The following is a 20,626-nucleotide window of genomic DNA, read 5'->3' as shown; positions in this document are numbered from 1 at the left end:
ATTTGGATAAAAACGGTTCAAGCATACATTCCGGAGGAGTATCCGGACACATGAACGCTTAAGTCGAATAAAGAGGAGCTTCACTCCAACAAGGGTATTATACGATCGACACCACCCTCTGAGAAAATTTGGATAAAAACGGTTCAAGCATCTCGGAGGAGTATCCGGACACATGAACGCTTAAGTCAAATAAAGAGGAGCTTCACTCCAACAAGGGTATTATACGATCGACACCACCCTCTGAGAAAATTTGGATAAAAACGGTTCAAGCATCTCGGAGGAGTATCCGGACACATGAACGCTTAAGACGAATAAAGAGGAGCTTCACTCCAACAAGGGTATTATACGATCGACACCACCCTCTGAGAACGCCGAACTCCAGTCTTGGTATGTGTTTTCAACAGAAAGCAAGTTATCGAAGAATTCCTCGTAAATCTGGAATTCAATGAAGAGATAGCAGAAACCAGAGGTTTTTAGTAAGGATAGACAACATTCGAAAAATCTTACTGCAACAAGAGCTGAAGGAAAAGTTGAATTAAATAAAATAAAGAATGCAAATGAAAAGATCATAATTTCGTTAACAAGTTGTTTCTATTTCTATTTTAGAAGGTATATCCTGAGCTCTGAGATGTCCGTAAACGGTATGGAGCTTGTATTCTGTTATGAAATTAAGTTCGGTAAAGGAATCGATTTCATGAAGGTTTTGACACTGACCAGAAGAGTAAAGATTTCCCTGTAAATTTAAAAGCAAACTTTCGCTTCAACCAATCAAATTCCAAATATGAAGCATTTAAAATCACCCCTGTCTACATCTTACTTTAAAACCATAAAAAAAAAGAAGAAGGAAATATTCCACCCTCTCGCAACTAAAAATTGCATTAGGCAGTGTTCAAATTACTCTTTTATATGAGAGGAAGTGGGATGGACTCTACTCCTCAGGCAAATAATTTAATAGTTTTAATATTTCATTGACTCGCACAGGTAATTCCTCCTTATTTGATTCCAGCAAGCAGTGGTTATTCTCTTAAAGAGATTGTAAAGGTGTAGAACAAAAAGTGAACATCGCTTTCCCACTAAATAGTTTAAAATTTCGTTAGATAAAGGTAAGGTACTTATTTCTGTGATACAAGCTAGGAATATTTTTTTGTACGATAACGGAAATCTTCCTAATCTCGTAGACGATTTGGATCCTGTATAAAATAATTATTTCCAAAGTGATGGATGAAAACCACAAACAGCAAGCAATACGTATCTTTAAATGAAACTATCATTGTTTTCGCGTAATTAGAATTGTTTTCCCTAATTTGCGGAAATGTTTACACTAGTCAAATATTCAATCTTTTCACGCTATAGGCAAGTTTTAAATGACGAAGAGACACGTCCAATCAACACTTCCAATTACCATTCATATATGATTGGTTGATACTACTGTTGTTACTAGCAGAATAGTTACAGGTTGAAAATATGATGTGATAGTTAAATTCGTTTATTGCACTCTGAAATTTCCACATCAAACTCATTATTTTAATTTTTCTTACAAAATGGTTATCAATTCTTTTGATGTAGTACGTAATATATTGCACTAACTGAATGGTATAAGAAATTATGCGCTCCAGGTTGAAATAAGAAAATACGGGAAATAAAAAGATAGGTAACTTCCCTACTTTCGGTTGAGTGAGGTTTACAAAAAATGTTTTATTTCCAATTCCAAAAAAAACAGACAGTTGAATCACAGTTACAGTAGTGAATGGGCTGTTCATTTTATTTTTTTCCGAAAAATATTGGAACTTGTAATTAAATCCGAATTGTTAAATATGCAAAATTCAAATTAAAATGCAAAGAGAGTATTGATACATTCTTCATGTAATCAATTTTGGCATAATGCGTTACTGGGAAGGGAACGTAAAACTAAACTAAAAAGTATACATGAATATTTGTGACTAATGTGACACATTTCCTTTCAGCTGCAAGTAAAATATGAAATAAGCCGTGTCATTTGAGATGCATCTTGATGCGTTAAATTTTAATTTGAAATCCGAAAGAGTAACCAACCATACAAAAAGTCTTACTGACACGGATGGTAAACCACCATTTCGCACATATGATTGATTTACACGAAATCTCAGTGTTCAAGAGATATATCTTCTCTCGGAATTTCCGGTTGACAGCATTGGACTTCAATCTGCAATCTATATCGAATGTGACCTCTTGTAGCGAGCAATGCTAGATTTCGAAGTCATATATAGTATCGTTTACGACAAGAGACAATTCCAATAAAATGTGGGTTTAATGAAATGTCATTGTTAAAAGTTCAAGTACAAGAATAATTCTATAAATAAGAGCGAGATACTAACCACATATGTATTCCCACATCATACAGTATATGAAATTCCATATCGTACTATATGTTCTGTCTTCAACGTATAAATATAAAGCGCAATTATAGAAATGTGTTTTCTATGTTACTTTATTCTATGAACTTGAATAACCTTATTAGTATTGTCATGTTTAAAGGTTTATTCCATTTACTATTTATATCCTCAATTCTTTGAATGGGTAAGAATTTCAGTACAAATTTCTATAAAATAAACAATCTAGAAAAAAACTAGCTCATAGACCAGGCCTGCCCATGAATTGGCTCCCGGAGCCGAAGCGTGAGCGACAACGAGCGGAGATAAGAACAGGTGAGCACAGGTGTTGGTAGCTCCGCCCCTTCCACTGCATCCGATAAGTGTTGCCAACCACACATGATGGTAAAAAACCTACGGCCAAGCCTGGTCACAAATTCGCACGATGTTGAAGCATTGAGCAGACGCAAGCGTGAAATGTGCAGGTGTGCTCTCCCCCTCCCCATTTCGAAAGCAGTGACGCGAAAACACTGCAGGAAATAAAATTGGTACGTTTTTTGATCGAGGAAGACGCATGATAGAGGTTACAGTTAGCGTTGAAGTAACTAACAAATGAAAAAGAAAGAAAGAAACTAATATTAAACATGTCAGCTTACAGACGTAAAAACGACTGCAAAAATCGGAAACGAATTGTTTCAGGCCTTTTTTAGCTTGCTTACACAATTCGTGACATTGTATTACATTAGCACTCGGTCTGTAACTTGTCACTCGCTTCACGTTTGCTAAGTTGTGAACGCCTTTCGTTGCTAGATTGATAGCAGAACGACGGGAGGTTGAAAATAATAATAATAATAATAATAATAATAATAATAATAATAATAATAATAATAATAAGTAGTAGTAGTAGTAGTAGTAGTAGTAGTAGTAGTAGTAGTAGTAGCAGTAGTAGTATTCGGACCAAAGACGGATGAAAATGGGGATTGGAGGAAATTCATAACAAGGAATTGCATAGTTTATACCGCTCACTTAACATTGTTAGAGTCATTAAGTGTAGAAGGCTCAGGTGGCCATTCCGTGTAGCCAGAATGGAAGAAATTAGAAACGCTTTCATAATTTTAACTGAAAACCCAATTGGAAGAAGACCACTAGGAAGACCTAGACGTAGATGGGAAGACAATATTAAGATGGATATTGCAGAAATAAGAGTACAGAGTAGAAACTGGATCCAGTTGGCTAAGGACAGAAGTTAGTGGAAATATGTTGTAAACGCCGCATTGAACCTTCGGGTTCCATAGGCCATAGAGTTAGTTAGATATTATTATCTAAAAGAAATGTTCAAATGTTGTTAAGAGACAATTACACAGAAGAACTGAGTTCCGACCAAACACTAATTTGCCGGAAGAAAATTCCAGTGCAGTCCAGCCCACTTTAAGCGTTATCCGTGCAATCCACGTTTCATGTTCAAGACATTGGGAATAATTGTTCGTATCATTCAGTTGGAACGTTCCCTTCCAAGTTTACGCTGTTACAGTAGGCCTACAACATCGTGACTTTCAAAACCAGTCAGTAACTATCGAAGAAAGACAAGCGTGTAGCTTCAGTCGTTGATATGATTTAACATTCTTTTTCACTTTTAACAAGCTACCGGCAAGCAACCAGCTAGGGACAATATATTTTTCCTTATTAAAAAGACACTCCTTGTTTAAAAAAAAAAAAAAAAAAAAAAACTAATGGTACCCACTAATGGTCACTCTTAAAAATGGAAAATCTCTTTGGCTCTCTTAATATTTTGTTTGATTCTTTGCGATCAAAGTAACATTAAAAGTGGAAAAAATGAAATGAAATCTTTGGGTTTAACGTCCCACGGTTATACCGATAAGGCTAAAGGAGACGGTGATGATGAGTAATGAATGAAATGATAGAATGAAGAAAGTGGGAGGAAATGGGAGAACCCCGAGAAAACCCACGCACACGGTGTTTGTCCACCGCAAAGTTTACTTGGCGGGGGCTGGGATCGAACCCGGGACCCCAAGCACCAGATGTGAACGTTCTACCACTGAGCCACCGCGGCCCCACTTTAAAAGTGGAGTAAGAAATACTATTCTTCCTATTGATAGTGTAATAGTGGCTTCTAATCTCCACAACCAACCCCTTGCTAAGCCTATTCGTACACACATACATGCATAAGCTAATTTTCTGGAGATAATACTTAGATAATTACAAACAAGTGCTACAGTATTTTTATTTCGTATCAACAGATTATCTCTTTTCCTAAAAAGCGAAACAACATACCCACACTCGGATTAAGAACTTGATAATATATATATATATATATATATATATATATATATATATATATATATATATATATATATATATATTGAAAACTGGTTTTCCATTGGGCAAACTGGCAATTTTTTATAAATGTAAGCGATGGTTTGGTTCCACCACATCCTTCTTTAACAAAAGGAAAGAAAAAAGAAGAAAAGGAACGTACATAGTTTATCATTTGATTGCTGTTACCAGTTTGTGTTGTCTATAGTTAACGGTTACCACATTGTAAAAAACACTATACACTAAATGGCAATCAGTTACCATACATACTTTTTTTTTTATTTGGTAAGCTAGTGATTACCGCCAAGGTTGACAACACTTCCGCTCCTCTAAGGACAAAACCCGAAGATTCACGAAGCACGAACAACGGTATTTGCCCGTAGAATGCTCGTGAGCGTTCACGAGGAGAGTTTCCACTATCTGCTCGCCGTGACCAGGGCTGTCATAGACGATTCATTTCATTTCATATGTTACCGTTGAGTGCAAATTACATACTATATGCGTTACAAATTGGGTTACCAGCCGCTGTCTTAGCCCGGACACATTGTTTCTTTCAGACCCTATACATGGTGAGGTCGCCTTTTTTTATGGGGAATCAGGAAATATTCTCTTTCTTTGGGAGGTGGGGCTACAGACAACTGTTTCAACTCCAAGATTCGTAATATATATCCTAATAATCAGTGGCGTATTTAGGGGGTGGCTATCGGGCTCAAGCCCCCTCCCCTGAAATATTATACGTAGAATACAAATACTTCTTACCGGTTCTCAAGCCCCCGCACGAAACAAGATCCTAAATACGCCACTGCTAATAATAAATAGGAAACGTCTCAGCCTGTGTATCACGGTAATAGATATTTTACCTGCGCTATCAGATGTTAAGCTGTGTAGACAATTTGCATATTTAAAACTATTCCGACGATTAATTTGCAAATTAAAAACTGCATTGTTTTAATATAGTCATTTTCAAATAGGACAAGGGCCGTAATCAGTTTGAGATTTGAGCATTCGAGGAGTGTATTTCCAAAACATGCTAAATCCGTTTGGTAGAATTCTTTAGAAAGGGAAAAAATATATCTTTTTATATTGAAACACTATGGCTAATGATGTTTCAAACAGAATTTACTACAAAAAATATGTTTTGACTAAAAATAATTACAAAATTTAACGTAAGAGGTTCCATGGTATATTCTTCCATATTTACTTCAAAATTGGATATTTTTCGATTTAGCATTTTTTTTTTTTTTTTTTTTTTTTTTTTTTGGAAATCCACTCCTCAATTTGTGCAAACGCATTTAACTAACTAATAATACAAATATATGTATTTGGTGCAGATATGATTCAGTTATTACAATAACTCTAATTTTTGGAAAAATTAAATAAATAAATCGCAAAAGAAACTATGACAATAAGTACAGGACTATCATCAACATGAACCTGGCTGACCATCAATTCTTATTTTTATTACTGGGCAAACCCATACCATACTCTTCCATAAATATCATAATATATACTGAATTATTAATAGAAGTCACATATTAAGATTACCAACTCTTATTATCACAAATTCATAACCTATTTTACAGTAGCGTCATTTCATATTTCCGAGGGAAGCGCAAGAGTGTCCACCGACGTAAGAGTTTCACGATTTTTTTTAGTACATTAGTATACAATTTATTTATTAAAAAAGCATGGGTGTGTTTCTAAAACTCAAGGAGGGTATTTGTACCCCTGCCCTTCTCAAACGACGCCCTTGCTATTTTGATATCTTCGTAATCAGAAAAATGAACAACGTGTAAACAGAATAAACTACTTTCTTCTTCTTCAAACAAATCAAACACATTGTGTTAAACATACCGTCTTGTTCGCCAATCTTAATTACATTATCTCCGATAATTTTGTTCATGGATAAAGAACAAACATAACGTTTAATGAATTCTTTATACCCAGAAACTCCCGCAGCACCTTTTCCAGGGTGGGAGGGCAAAAGACAGATACACAAGCGAAGCTGAGAACATACATCTTGATGCACATAATAGTTTATGTAAAACAATTATTATTGATGTACCTTATACAACTTTGTTAACTACAGTAAATAAGAAGTAAGAACTGGAGCTTTCCTGGTGTCGTGATTAATATAGCTATTCTTGGGCAAACAGTCAGGTGAATTCTACGTCATCCAACGTTTCAAGAACTGACAACATTGTTCTCGTCTTAAAGGTGTCACGTACCCGCCAGGAAGGACAAACAAAAATCTTTTTCTTTGTTATCTCTAAGCATTAAAAACAGTTCAAGATATGAAAATGACTGAAAACGACGAAAACCAGTATGCAACCGAATAAAACCTGACCCCGCATGCTAACACCCAACCTTCAAATAAATGACTATTAAAGTGTTTTAGTAACTAGATAAAACGAAAAAACAAAGATAAAATTCCAAATAAAAAGGTGGGTGGGAGCAGCGGGGGCATCTCACACTCACTCTCACTCTCATTGCCGTTCTTTGCAGTGAATCTTCTTGACAAAGTGATTGAAGAGCTAACCTTCCTGGAGTATGGGACTGAAACCTGCAGTGTAAGTCATTTTCTCTATCCTCTCTCTGATTTATAAGCTGTGAATCTGGGTAGCAAAGTCGGTATCCCGTGAGGGGATAACTTACTGTAACTCATTATACTACCTGTAATACAATAGCCAATAAACCAGTTACTGTCTAAATTAAAATAATTACTCTCAATAGACAACATTGACACTTAAGTAGTTTCTGTAATTGTCTCTTTTGAGTATTGAAAAGATAATTTAAAGGATCGAAACAAAGGTAACTTATGCGAGACCAAAACCAAACAGAAAACAACCAGGGCTTGCTAACCAACCCAGCCAATCACAATTGAAAAAATAGGCTGACGCTGATTGGACGTTGCCATAGACCAACCAAAATTCCGCCCCCTTTCGTCAGCACCCAGGCCAATATTTAGGTAAGTGATATTCTGTGCTCGAGCACAGGGTGGCAGAATTAAGGGGGCGGCAAAATTTTGTATTTTTTAAAAAAGATGCACAATAAAGTAATATTTAAAACTACCAACCCGCACAATCCCACGCAAGCGCGACAAAATATGTTAATGTGTTTAATTCGCTCCAATTACAGTAGTTACTAATTACCTAGCTTATCTGATTATTTTTAAAAAGTCATCCCCTCCCACTTCTACCCCAAGGGTGAGGATGAATTTGAACATAATGAAAATTGATACCGTTAAACTGAGCGACCTCAAAAACTATGAATTGAGGAGTTTGATGTAATAAGAGCGTAAGCGAGTTTATGCCCTTTATGTCATCCTTGTTTAGTCTCCTGGTGACATTTCTATTCAATATCGGAATAAAATGCTGCATATTACATTGTTTTATACAAGAAAGAAAAAACACTACTTAAATTTTCGGCATCGTTTTTCTCCAATTGCATGTTTCAGACTTACGCCCTTATTGCATCGAACTCCTCAATTCAACACATTGTCGTTTTCAATTTTTAAAATCCGCGTCTACTTCTAAAATCTGGCTTCCTTCCTGTGAAGTTGAGTATGATCTTGAAGTTAAATTGAATTAAAACTGTCACTATTCATCTCAGCGATCACAAAAACTGTGTATTCAACTCTAATATTGATTGTTTTCAGGGGGCGACAAATTTTGTGCACCGGGCGGCAAATTATTTAGAGCACAGGTGCGTAGAATAGATAAATACGGGCCTGTCAGCACCTATATAATAAATGCTTCTGTTTCTGGTCTCTCTTACTTTACCCTGAACGTTGTCGGTTCTCGAAACAATGGACAACGTAGAATTCACCTGGCTGTTTGCCCAAGAACAACTATATTTATTACAGTAAATATATAAAATACTGTAGTGGGTGAGAAAATAAAACTGTTTTGATATCAGTATTTCGAAGAACTGAACCCTTTTGAACATCCAGAAGAAGCGGAATTGCCCCCTTGATCATCGCGCTTCCGGCACAAATGTCCCCATCTAGTTTGATGTGTGGCTCTTTGTTGATGCATTATTTCTACTATAGTGTACAGTCACGAAAGAAAGTATTATTTAGTTGACAAAATTTCTTTTCCTAATAACTCAACAACAAATTAACCTATTAGAATACTGATTTAGGCAAGTTATCAAGTTATAACTATTCTAAGGATAGCAACAAAAAGATCCAAATTAATTCATTTGTTCCTGAGTTATTGGCAAATGAAAATTTGTCAACTGTCAAATACTTCAAATACTTTCTTTCTCGTGTGTACAGCAGGCCGAAGACTCGGCTCGAACAACTAGTATTTTAAAAAAAATTAGGTCAAGGCTTTTGCTAAGGACATGGCTACTTGTCTGAATCTTAGTGAATAACTTGTATAGACAGTGAACGAAAAAAATGTGGAAAGAAAGCCACATGGTATCTACAAAACGCTATTACTTCAGGACCTCTCGTATAATATATAAATTTCAGTGTCCACAACTAAACGTCATAAGCTGCACATTTAAATTTTTGGTCTATAAGAAAAGGCTGTTAGTTTACTTAATAGCGTTTTGTAGATACTACCAGGTTCAACGGTTATTAATTTATTTAATAGCGTTTTCTAGGTACTACCAGGTTCAACAGTATTATTTAATAGCGTTTTGTGGATACTACCAGGTTCAACAGTTATTAGTTTATTTCACAGCATTTTGTAGATACTGCCATGTTCAACAGTTATTAGTTTATTTAATAGCGTTTTGCAGATACTACCAGGTTCAACAGTTATTAATTTATTTAATAGTGTTTTATAGATACTACCTGTTTGAACGGTTATTAGTTTACCGGTATTTAATAGCTTTGCTCGCTTTTCTTGCTTTTCCATGAAGAGATCTGTCGAATGATATACATCTTTTGGTGAAATCTACAAATGTCCTATTTTTAATGTCTGTCTTATGTTAATCCTAATTACAAACGATGTGACAATGGTGATTTTATAGCACAACCATCAAACTTAATATTTAAAAAAAACGCAGACACGAATAAGCTACACTACTCACATAGGGTACTATGAGATGTCAGATTCCATTGAATTGTTGTTAGAATACACGAAATTATATTATCTTCAAAGAATGAACAAACCCATCTATTTAACTCTGACAGTTCTACCATTTTTCACACACTAATACTATATACACAAGATGGTGTCCTAGTTTTCATTGCATACATATATATATATCCTTTGATTCATTTGGGCACAGACTGTGTCTCATTATTTATGCATAGATCATCACCAGCAGAAAACACAACACACCTGGGTTGGAAAATTTATTTCTTTTTCTTTTTTTTTTACAATTCATTCTTTCTTTTTTGCCTCACCGCTAAGGTAAAAGAAGGTGGTAGTTGCATTCTCCATGATACACACTTTTACATGAGAATAAGAGAGTAATAAAATTTATAGCACTTGCTCAGTATCTCAAGAATTTACAAATATATATATTCGAGTTTAAAATAAAGTTCAACTTAATGCCAAAAATGTCTCCTACTTGTAAATTTTGAAGTGCTGCTACATTCATAGCCAATTACCGTCGCTTTTTAGAGCTGCGGTGGTATAATCGAGAAAACATATACCTAATTTCAAGACGAATCGGGTTCAATCCCCGATGAATGTGGGTTTCTCGTTCTACCCTCATTCCAATGCGGCTCAGATTCATTCAGAATCTCGAGAATGATATCTGGTGAAACTGGGTGAGTAAAAGCAACTCAGCCGTGCTCCTCACTACATCCCCTTCAGACTTATTTAAAGCCCCTACTCTAACGGGCAATCAATACAATCTGAGATCTTGTTTACAGGTTTAAGATCGAATGCCAGGATGGAGGTAGTTCGCGAAGCAGGAACTCACAACTGTGCCCTGTTACTATTAGACTATTACTATTACTATTATTTCACGCGCCAATTCGGAGACCATTTTTCAAGGTGGTAGATCAAAGTGTGAACATGTAAATGTTACAGCATGTGGTAATGAAGCCTTTAGAGGGGGATGACACAAAACCATCTTAAATTTACAGAATACTTGGTAACACGGTGATAACACTAAAATGGTGCAAGCGCTTCAAAGCCGTACATTCTTATTTTATATATAAATAAAACCCATCCCAGAGTTTGGAGCTCCTAAAAGTAGCTCTAAGTAGCAGTATTACAATCCACCGCCGCCCCCCCCCCCCAAAGTCCGTCCTGGATTCGCCCCTGCCGAAAGAAAACTCACTCTCAATAATAAACTACCCCTTCTCGTATTTTCCCAGAGAAATGACATATCACATGATGGGATTGTTTTTCGAAAATTGATTTATCAAATATAAAGAAAATCGTTAGAGCCGTTTTCGAAAATATCGTGTTTATTTTATTTTTTTACCCTTAAATGATTTACAGTTATTTTTAAGTAAGAAAATTCGAAAAGAAAAAACCTCTAGAAGATCAAATAAAAACCTTACGTTTAAACTATGGTCTCGATACGATGAACGATTTGGCCTCTTGATGAGCGTACATCAGGATGAACAGATGAACGGACAAGCAGACTTACAGATGTCGAAAAATAACTTTTTCGGTATCTATGGGCCATGCATGACACGTGTAAATCCCTTAAAATTACGAATTCGATTTTTTCACGATCACCAAACTTTCTTCTCACCTTTCCTCACTCGAAAGTAAAAATCAAATCGGCATCGTTTCATCATCACGGGAAAATGACTGAATTATTTGAAATTAATATTTGAACCTTGTTAGTATTACCTCGAACTTGGCTTTATTCTGTCATTTTTGGAGAAATACATGTCTTAAAGGGGTAGACAGATTCAAACTTTATGCCAAAATAAAATACCACAGGAGACTCACAACTTACAAGTGTATAACTTGGTCTATAAACTCCTCATTGAAAATAAGCGGAGTTACTATCTCGCAACATTTTCGGAAATACCACTTTCAAGAGATGGGGAGGGCAATTTCCATATTTTCTCCTAAATGATAAAAAAAAATGGCTTCGACGTTCCTATCTTATCATGGAAAAATGGCTGAATCGTTTGAAATGAACTTTTGAACATGACAGTTGATTCAAACCGGGTTTATTAAAATATGTATCCAAAGGGCGAGAACGAATAAAAATGTAAGCCCAGAAATTGAGTATCTCAAAGTCTCTCATTGTTAGGCAGATGAAATTCGGTATTTAAACTCTTTACCAAATATAAGCTGACTTGTGTCCCGCCTTTATGGAAATTCCGCTTCTAAAATAAGTTAGGGATACTTTTCCAAATATTTTAATTTCCCATTTACATTCATGAAATGGCCAAAGTTAGAAAACGTTTGAACCGTTTAAAATTTTTTTTGAACCTACTTAGAACTTAGGTCAATTTGCGATTTTATAATTTCACACTACTTAAACACACATCGCAAGAGGAGGAAGGGTATTAAAGTATACTTTTCAGATATTTTCCCATAAATTTATTCTTCCCGTGCGAAGAAGGGTAATTTCATCTAGTATTCTATAATTGCTTAGAGATATCTATAAAACCAAAGGCAAATACACGCTCAGTGCAAACGTAGCAAATATGTTATGTGCAATTAAATACATTTTAGAAGTTACATTTTTTACTTTTGTAAAACAATTAGGAACTATGGCTATTATCTGTCTCTAAAAGTAATCTAGATTTTGCATCGCTATTTTATATACACATATATATAAAAAATCTAATGAGTCACCAATTTGGGACTGTGCAACAGAAAGCGAAATATGGAAAGATTTATGTAAGGGTAATTTCAGTAATAAAAGCTCATCTACTTAGTTCTCCTTTTTAAAACGGGACACCCAGCCATTCACCACTACCACTTCCTGCAAATAATCCACACAATTCGTCTGTCTTTTATATAAGTGTTCCGCGTTTAAATCCACCGACAATAACGGCTGACTCGTTAACGAATCCGATTCTGTCACTCGTAATTCATGCTGAATACTTAAATACTACTTACTGCACTTGGACCACAGCCATTTTCCACTCGGTTCCAAAACGTTGGCTTTTGCAAACGAGATTAAATGAAGTTGAAAGTAAACGGGACGGTCAAATATACCTCTCTCGTTGTCTCTTAGCGTACAAACAAAAGCATTACCAACAATAAATTGGAAATCACAATTATCGGAAAAGGGAAATCTTACATGGAAGGAGAAGAAACTTAAGCGTGATACGTTCGACTGCTACATTCATAGAAACACGAATTCCCAAATATACATATACGAGGTGGGCAAGAAATAGATGTATCCTCCTACATTTTAGACTTTGTGATAGTTACAGTTTGAATGATGGTATGGAAATTGTCTTTGTTCAAGCACAGCTGAATTCTGAATTCTGTGCCACGTTCTGGCAGGTATTTTGTGGACTAAGCTTTCTCTCCTCGAAGGTGAATATTACTGCTTTCCTTTACAGTTGAATACCAAAGCATTTAAAATCTTTCACCTGCACTGTCTTCATGCCAGAGTAGGGTCTTTCATTAGTAAAACCACTTTACTTTAACTTTTGTAGTTTTCGGTCAACTTCTTTTTTTGAAGATATACGGTATCTCATTAGCAGTACAAGCTATGGTTGCAAACTCCTCGCCTTGAACATTGCAATATTATCGAGTCCACCAACCAAATATAAAGCTCACTTTTCTCCTACTCTTTCTATATATGGTAGCCATTACCTACTGAATGCTTTGTGACGTCACAACTGGTTTGTCGTCTTCTCACCCACACGGGAGGGTCCCACAAGTTGTCGCTGAAATATGATTGCCACATAGCACATCCGATAGCGCATCACGAGAAATGAAAATGAGCAAAATTTAAGGTGCTATGGACAAGAAGGATAGGAGCTACAGGGCTTCAAACTTTGAATATCCCAAAAATTATATCATGGAATTATGTACTTTTAAATCAAATACCTTGAAAACAGTTAAAGTAATCAAAACAAAAGTTGCACAATATAATGAGAACACAATGCCCTATCGAAAACCACAAACAGTGTTGCCATAGGTGACGCAGCGTCGCCAACTTAGCATAAAAATATTTTCTTTGAAATATATAGCATGATATACAAATGTGCACAGATTTAAAATGCACTATTATTACTAAACATAACAGTGAAGTGTAACGGTACAGTGTTGCACACTGTTGGAGCTGCATGTGCTGAAAATGTACAATGGAGAAATCTTATATGTGGCCACAGATGGTAATAAAGGAATCTGGGTATCATACTATGAATTTAGTTCAAATGCATAACACCGATAGTGTAACATAGCAAAATGTCAGCAGTGTCAAAATATTGATGCATTTGAAAAACGAAATTGAGTAATGCCATTTTTACATCCTATGTCAGCTACGAAGCTATATACGACGGCACCTATAATGTAAAGTGGGATCCGAACCATTATGAAAGAGAAAGATAACAATTAAATGTAAGGTGAAAAGTACAACAAATACATGTCCGAGGTGTATTACAACCCGTGAACCCTAATGTCTGTTGTCTAGCCTTCTAGACTACAGGACTATCCGGTTCGACTAGAATCGAAATGAGATAGTAATAAAATAATTATTTTTCCGATGTGAATATGTTAATATTACAGTGTACAATCATAATCACATGGTATGTAGGAGAGGAAGTAAAAGAATATATATCACTTAACACGAAAGATATAAACCAAGAAAGTACTCTTCCAAATATTGGTAAGATAATATGGAGAACCAGTTTACAGAATTAGAAAACATATGTTTCTTTCCTCGCGTGTATCATTTTGTTTTCGTGAATTGTCTGCTTATTCACCGGGGTTACGGAAGTGTAATGCTGATCGTTCACTTTTTTCTAGTGCATTCCTTTATTTCTCTCTGTTGCCACATATTAGACTTCTCTATTGTACATTTTCAGCACACGTAGCTCGAACAGTGTGCAACACTGTACCATTACACTTCACTGCTATGTTTAGTGATAATGGTGCATCTTAAATCTGTGCACATTTGTAAATGGTGCTATTTCAAAGAAAATATTTTATGCTCAGTTGGCAACACTACTTCAGCTATAGCAACACTGTTTGTGGTTTTCGATAGGGCATTGTGTTCTCATTATATTGTGCAACTTTTGTTTTGATTACTGTAACGGTCTTCAAGATATTTACTTAAACCTACATAATGTCATGATATAATTTTTGGGATATTGAAATTTTTAAGCCCCGTAGCTCCTATCCTTCTGGTCCATAGCACCTTAAATTTTGCTCATTTTCATTTCTCATGATGCTTTATCAGACATGCTATGTGGCAATCAATCAGATTTCAGTGACAACTTGTGGGACCTTCCCGTGTCAGAAAGGAAGGTGTTCATAGGTAACTTCATGTTGATAAAAGACAGTGTTGGCATGCAAGTGAAAACATCGATAGCATAGTTCCAATGCTTCTCAAGTGGTGTGTCGTGACACGTTGATGTCTCGTGCAGTCCCATTGGGTGCGTCGCAAAATTTTAGAATTTTAAAATTATGAAGCATTTTATAATGTTAAAATCGATTTTGAGATATACTGTACCAGTTAACGCCTCCAGCGGCAGCAACAATATGCAGTACTACACAGAGTCACTATTTTATATAAACTTACTGTTTTACACAGCCTTTCCCAACCTGGGATCTCAGGGGGTCCGCAAGTTTATCTGAGAAAGGTACACACAGTGGTGAGAAATACACAATTTTAAGCTAAATGATCGAATTAATAAGGACAAGTCAATTTGCGTGAAAAGTGATATTCGACCTACAAGAAGCTGCCTGTACTCCAGCGGCATCGTTTTTCTGACAGAGCCAAAAAGCGTGTAGAGACTGATGTACGTGTTTGCAAAATATCTTCAAACAAAAATCCTTTTCTAGAGAGAAAGTGAGTTGCCAAACAACGAAGAAGATCAGTTGCTGGAACTTTCGTGTGACTCCGTTACCTCACTGATTGATTTCTGGTTGCATGCGCGATCAGCGTATCCTGAAATCTTCAAAAGGCCGCTACGATCTTAATGACGTTTGCCACGACATACCTTTGTGAATCAACACTTTCTGCTCTTTCTCGTCTGAAGAATAAGTACAGGAATAGACTTGATGCTGAGGTGGATCTTCACTTAAAAGTTTCTTCGCTTGATCCTACATTTCCAAGTTAGTGACTGAAAGACAACACCAACCATCACATTGACTGAAGTTGTGTACCTCAGTGAATCATACACTGATTATCATGTTAACTTATTGAAATTAATATTTTTTTAAAGAAAAAATATCTTTTCTATACATGATGGGTAGGCTATTAGGGTTTAGTTTTGTTTGCGTACTGGATTTTATATATTTGCAATATCTTAGTCAAGGTGTACCACGTTTAAAAACAAGGACCACCCGATTACGGACTAGGATCAAACCACTCTAACACAAGTATACCACTGCAAAGAAAAGCAAACACATTCACGCTTACACTCACGCTCATATATGTAGGGGAAGAAATGTTATATAAATACTAACCGTATATATTGCAAGGGGTATTTCACATGTATTATAGATTTTAAAGCGGGCAGCAGTGTAGAAAAGGTTGGGAGAGGCTGTTTTACACTATTATAATTAATAATTACACTATTATAATTAATTAGTATAATTAACACATTACTATTAATAAAAAGTCAAACAAGTGTATCGCGATTTCACTATCATTTAGTGAATTATGTCATCAACAAAAAAGCTTGGGAAACACTGGCGCAGTCAATTGTTTTGCAGGCATAGTACTCATGAATCCATGAGTGTGTGTGTAACCTGCCAACACTTGCTCACCTGCGACATCCCTTCTCATACTTTCCGTATTGAGTTTTTATTTGTATTTCTTAGATCGCAAAACTGCTCTTCTATGTCATATATCAAGCAGTTGGAAATGATCGTCATATAGGATGTTGAACATTTTACCATTTTAACCATTCAATCTGTCCAACATACTTAATATGTCGCTATAGATTAATATCGTTCGAGATACTCGATATGTTCGTCCTGTGCTTATTGTATAACTTATTTCTAAAGGAAAATAGAGGGTGACCACAAAAAAATCCTCCTACATTTTAAAGGCGAATAAAATAAAAAGTATTGCTTTTATCAATATCTGTTTTTCTGCCCTAGCACATAAGAACAACAGATGAATATGTGAATGTAATTGTTGTCAGAATCGATTAAAGAAAACACAGTACGTTATTCGTTACTTGGTATAAATGTCAAATACACTGCTAAAGCTTTGCTTACGTCAGATAATTAAAACCAATGGTAACTCTTACAGTCATTAAGTTGTTATTTCTGATATGCTCGAAAGGCGATATCTTGTCGTTAAATTAACATACAAGTAGCACCCTAAAGTGGTAGTAATTTTGTGTTGCTTTAACACCTCATTTTTTGTGCGATCATTGATCTACGAACAGTATACATGCTAAACTATCGACTACGCTACTGATGCTCTTGTTTACCTGTCACAATTGCCTTTTATCAATGTCAGATTGCCTACCAACTCTCTCTCCTCTCTGTGTACTGTAGTTTACTGAGAAGCAGAGCAGCGAACTGTGACATCACAGAGCATTCAGTCAAATATGGTTGGTATAAAATAAAAATATATTCTCAAGAATTCCACAGTATAGTCTTACTATATGCGGATGGGAATCGAGCATTTGCTTAATAACTAACAAGCTACATCCTGTACATATTGTTCAACACATTTGCTTAACTAAAAGTTATCTTGGTTGGGGGTATTAAAAAAAAAGCAACCGGAGCCACTACAAACACCAGTTACCACTATGTTTTCGCTAATCCTCTTCTATTGGTTTATACGCTAACAGTGGTTTTACTCAATTGACAAAAACAATGTGGTCCTCACATAACCAACATCGATTGCACGCACGCAGAAAAAAAATAAAGCAAAACAGATAGTATGGAGTCCGGATGAACCATGTAACAGTAGGACTACCCTCCCCTAACAATACTACACGCACTGCTGCACAACAACCGTGGTTACTGTAAATGCTTTTCACGCTCCATAACCGAGTTTCCTATATATAACTTTCATCCCTCTACGGATACAATGCCCAACACAGTGTCCATTCGCTGTCCGTACTATGCATACGAGAATTGAAAAGAAAAAAGTATTTCACGCCAATAGTTCACCACATAACGCTCAAACTTTGTACTTTTTTTTTCTCTTTTGCGAAATCGAAACACTGAGAGATACGCAAATTAACCACTAATAAAATGATCCTTCTCTCTAGTGAATTGAATGAATTAGAATAGACTGACAAGACATTTACAATCAAACAAGAAAAATAGGCAAAAAAGTTCTTTTTTTAATTATTTAAAAAAAGCTCTACTCAAATAATATGAGTAGTATTAAGACGACTTGAATCGTTATTCTATCTTATTTGTTTTTATTTAGGTAATGCGGTAGTTGCATACTACCCAAATCCAGGAAAGAATTATGCCCTTTCTTTGGTACTGCTGAAGTAGTGCATATGGTTAAATATACATAGAACGACAGTAACATACTACTAAAAAGAAAAGCAGAAGAAAGAAAGAAAACTTTTACTAGGAAGGATATAAGATAGTACAAGTTGTGAACAGAAAGTAAGGTGAATGCGTCATCTATCGATGTATCCATTTCAACTAGTAAGCGTGGTACAGTTAGTGTCCAGTTTGAATGAGTTGTGATATGTTAGTTGGCTGCCAGAGCAAGAAGAGTGAGGACGTGCATAGTTAAAAGTGTCTGTCGCACATCAACATTACGTTTTGTCGTAAGTTGCACAAAAAGTGCCAAAGAAACTCACAAAATGTCAAAATCAGTGTATGGTGATGAAGTGGTGGCATTAGAAACTGTTTACAAGTAGTACAGGCAATTCAAAAGCGGCAAAGAGTCGGCTGAAAATGAGCAACGATCAAGACGTCCTTCAACGTCAAAAACAGAGGAAAACGTGCAAAAAATGGCACAAATGAATTCTTTAAACAAGCGAATGACTATTCGAGAGTTTTCCGAAGAACTAAACACCTCGTATGGTCCGTGAAATGCATTTTAACCTCCGATTAAATGGGCAAGTGGCTTCCTTCTTCACCACGAAAACGCGCCGTGCCACACCTTGCTTTTGATCCGCGGGTTTTTGGCCGAAAAATATTTATGTCTATCCACATTCGCTGTGCTTTCCAGATATAGCACCATACAACTTCTGGCTCTTGCCGAAAATTACAGTACTTAAAGGAAAATATTTTGACATCATTCCTGACATTGAGGGGGCTATGACAGAGCAGCTTTACGCCCTTCCAAAGGAAACCTTTCAGAAATGCTTCCAGTCATGGATTCAACGTTGGGATAGGTCCACTGCTAGCCTAGGACAGTATTTTGAAGGAGATTAAACCAAATTCCATTTAAGCTTATTACTTAGATTTATTCATTTTTTTTTTAATCGCACCTCGTAGAGTTAAATGATTCGACTCAATCAAGTTACAAACAGATGTAGAAAGAGAAAGAAGTATAAGAAATAAATTTTCCTTATTTAAACTTTTTAAATGTTATCATTTCTATTATTATTGACAGCACTGGTGATAGTAGTAGTAGTAGTAGTAGTAGTAGTAGTAGTAGTAGTAGTAGTAGTAGTAGTTGTTGTTGTTGTTGTTGTATTTTATTAGGTTTAAAACATCGGAAGAGGTCATTAAAATTATTTTTTTCAGTTTAACGTCCCACGTTATACCCTATAGCAGCGTTTCCCAACCTTTTTCAATTTGCGGCACACTTCAGGGTAACTTGAATTCTCGCGGCACACATATTATTATTATTATTATTATTATTATTATTATTATTATTATTATTATTATTATTATTATTATTTGAAAATATAAAATACTGTAGTATTTTTTTCTGATTACTGACATCCTTCTCACAGAGAAGAAAGCTAGACCACTGTTTTTTCCCCGTGGTAAATCATTATGCTTATTTTTCATTTTAATTTAAAAATAGAAAACAATTACAATCAGATATAGGGCTCAAGTTGTTAAAAATACTTTTTTTTTCGAAAACTGTATCCAACCTTTCATTAAGAAGGAGGATCACTAAATAACGAACGAACAAACGAATCTCTTTTACTTTTAAAACACAAATATAGGTAGTTCGTATGCATGTTTACTTTGCCGGAAGGATTGAATAATATTTTAAAATTTCAAGTTACGAAATAGTCTGCAACAATAAAGAAGCAATAATGGTCATAACAATGATAACAAATACTTTTTTTTCAAAATTAGAAATGTACAGAAAAATGTTCTACAGAAAAGTAACACAGTATGAAACTTTAAATTTTAGATTCATAGTAGTAATTTGAAATACAAATATACCTTTTTCTGTATGTCTTGCAATTTGATTGCTATAGAATTAATAATTTTGTTCCGATTTCCTCGCGGCACACCAGCGACCCAATCGCGGCACACCGGTTGGGAAACGCTGCCCTATAGGTTAAAGGAGACGAAGATTAATGCCTAATTAACAGTTAAATTGCATTCCAAATTAGACACGAACATGATTTAAAAACACTTTATATATACAGGGTGGCCCAAAAGTAGGTATACAGTCCCGTACTGATCAACTCATTGCTTTTTATATCATTTCTCATTGTTATCCATCAGGTAAACTTAGTATCTTTATTGTTTGTTCTTAATGCCTTTCTTACTTGTACTTCGGTCGGAACAGCCGAAGAAATAAACTTATAAGCTAGAATGTTATACTTGATGAATGCAGGGGTGTATACCTACTTTTGGGCCACCCTGTATATCTTATTGGGTCACTGCTTATCATATGCGCAAAGACGAATGAATATATGGTGCGAATTGATCAGAATGATAACGGAAGTTTGTACCGGCACAATCAATTATGAT

The 20,626-nt window shown here is 35.5% G+C and overlaps 1 protein-coding gene and 1 long non-coding RNA gene across 2 annotated transcripts in view; one reads left to right on the top strand and one right to left on the bottom strand.

The window, feature by feature from the left end:
- The window catches only part of Camta (Calmodulin-binding transcription activator), a 1,249,189-nt gene that overhangs the window by 730,538 nt on the left and 498,025 nt on the right, over positions 1-20,626 (bottom strand). The gene's annotated exons all lie outside the window — the stretch shown is intronic.
- The window catches only part of LOC145671855 (uncharacterized), a 77,333-nt gene continuing 63,856 nt past the window's right edge, over positions 7,150-20,626 (top strand). Inside the window, exon 1 of the long non-coding RNA XR_014128540.1 lies at positions 7,150-7,252. This is a non-coding gene — a long non-coding RNA (uncharacterized LOC145671855). The remainder of the gene's footprint in view (positions 7,253-20,626) is intronic.

The sequence above is a fragment of the Thermobia domestica genome, chromosome 15 (genome assembly GCF_964235325.1).
Source record: "Thermobia domestica chromosome 15, izTheDome1.hap1.1, whole genome shotgun sequence".
Lineage (NCBI taxonomy): Eukaryota > Metazoa > Arthropoda > Insecta > Zygentoma > Lepismatidae > Thermobia > Thermobia domestica.
Note: the sequence above shows the minus strand (reverse complement) of the source record. Positions and strands in the feature narration are given on the sequence as shown.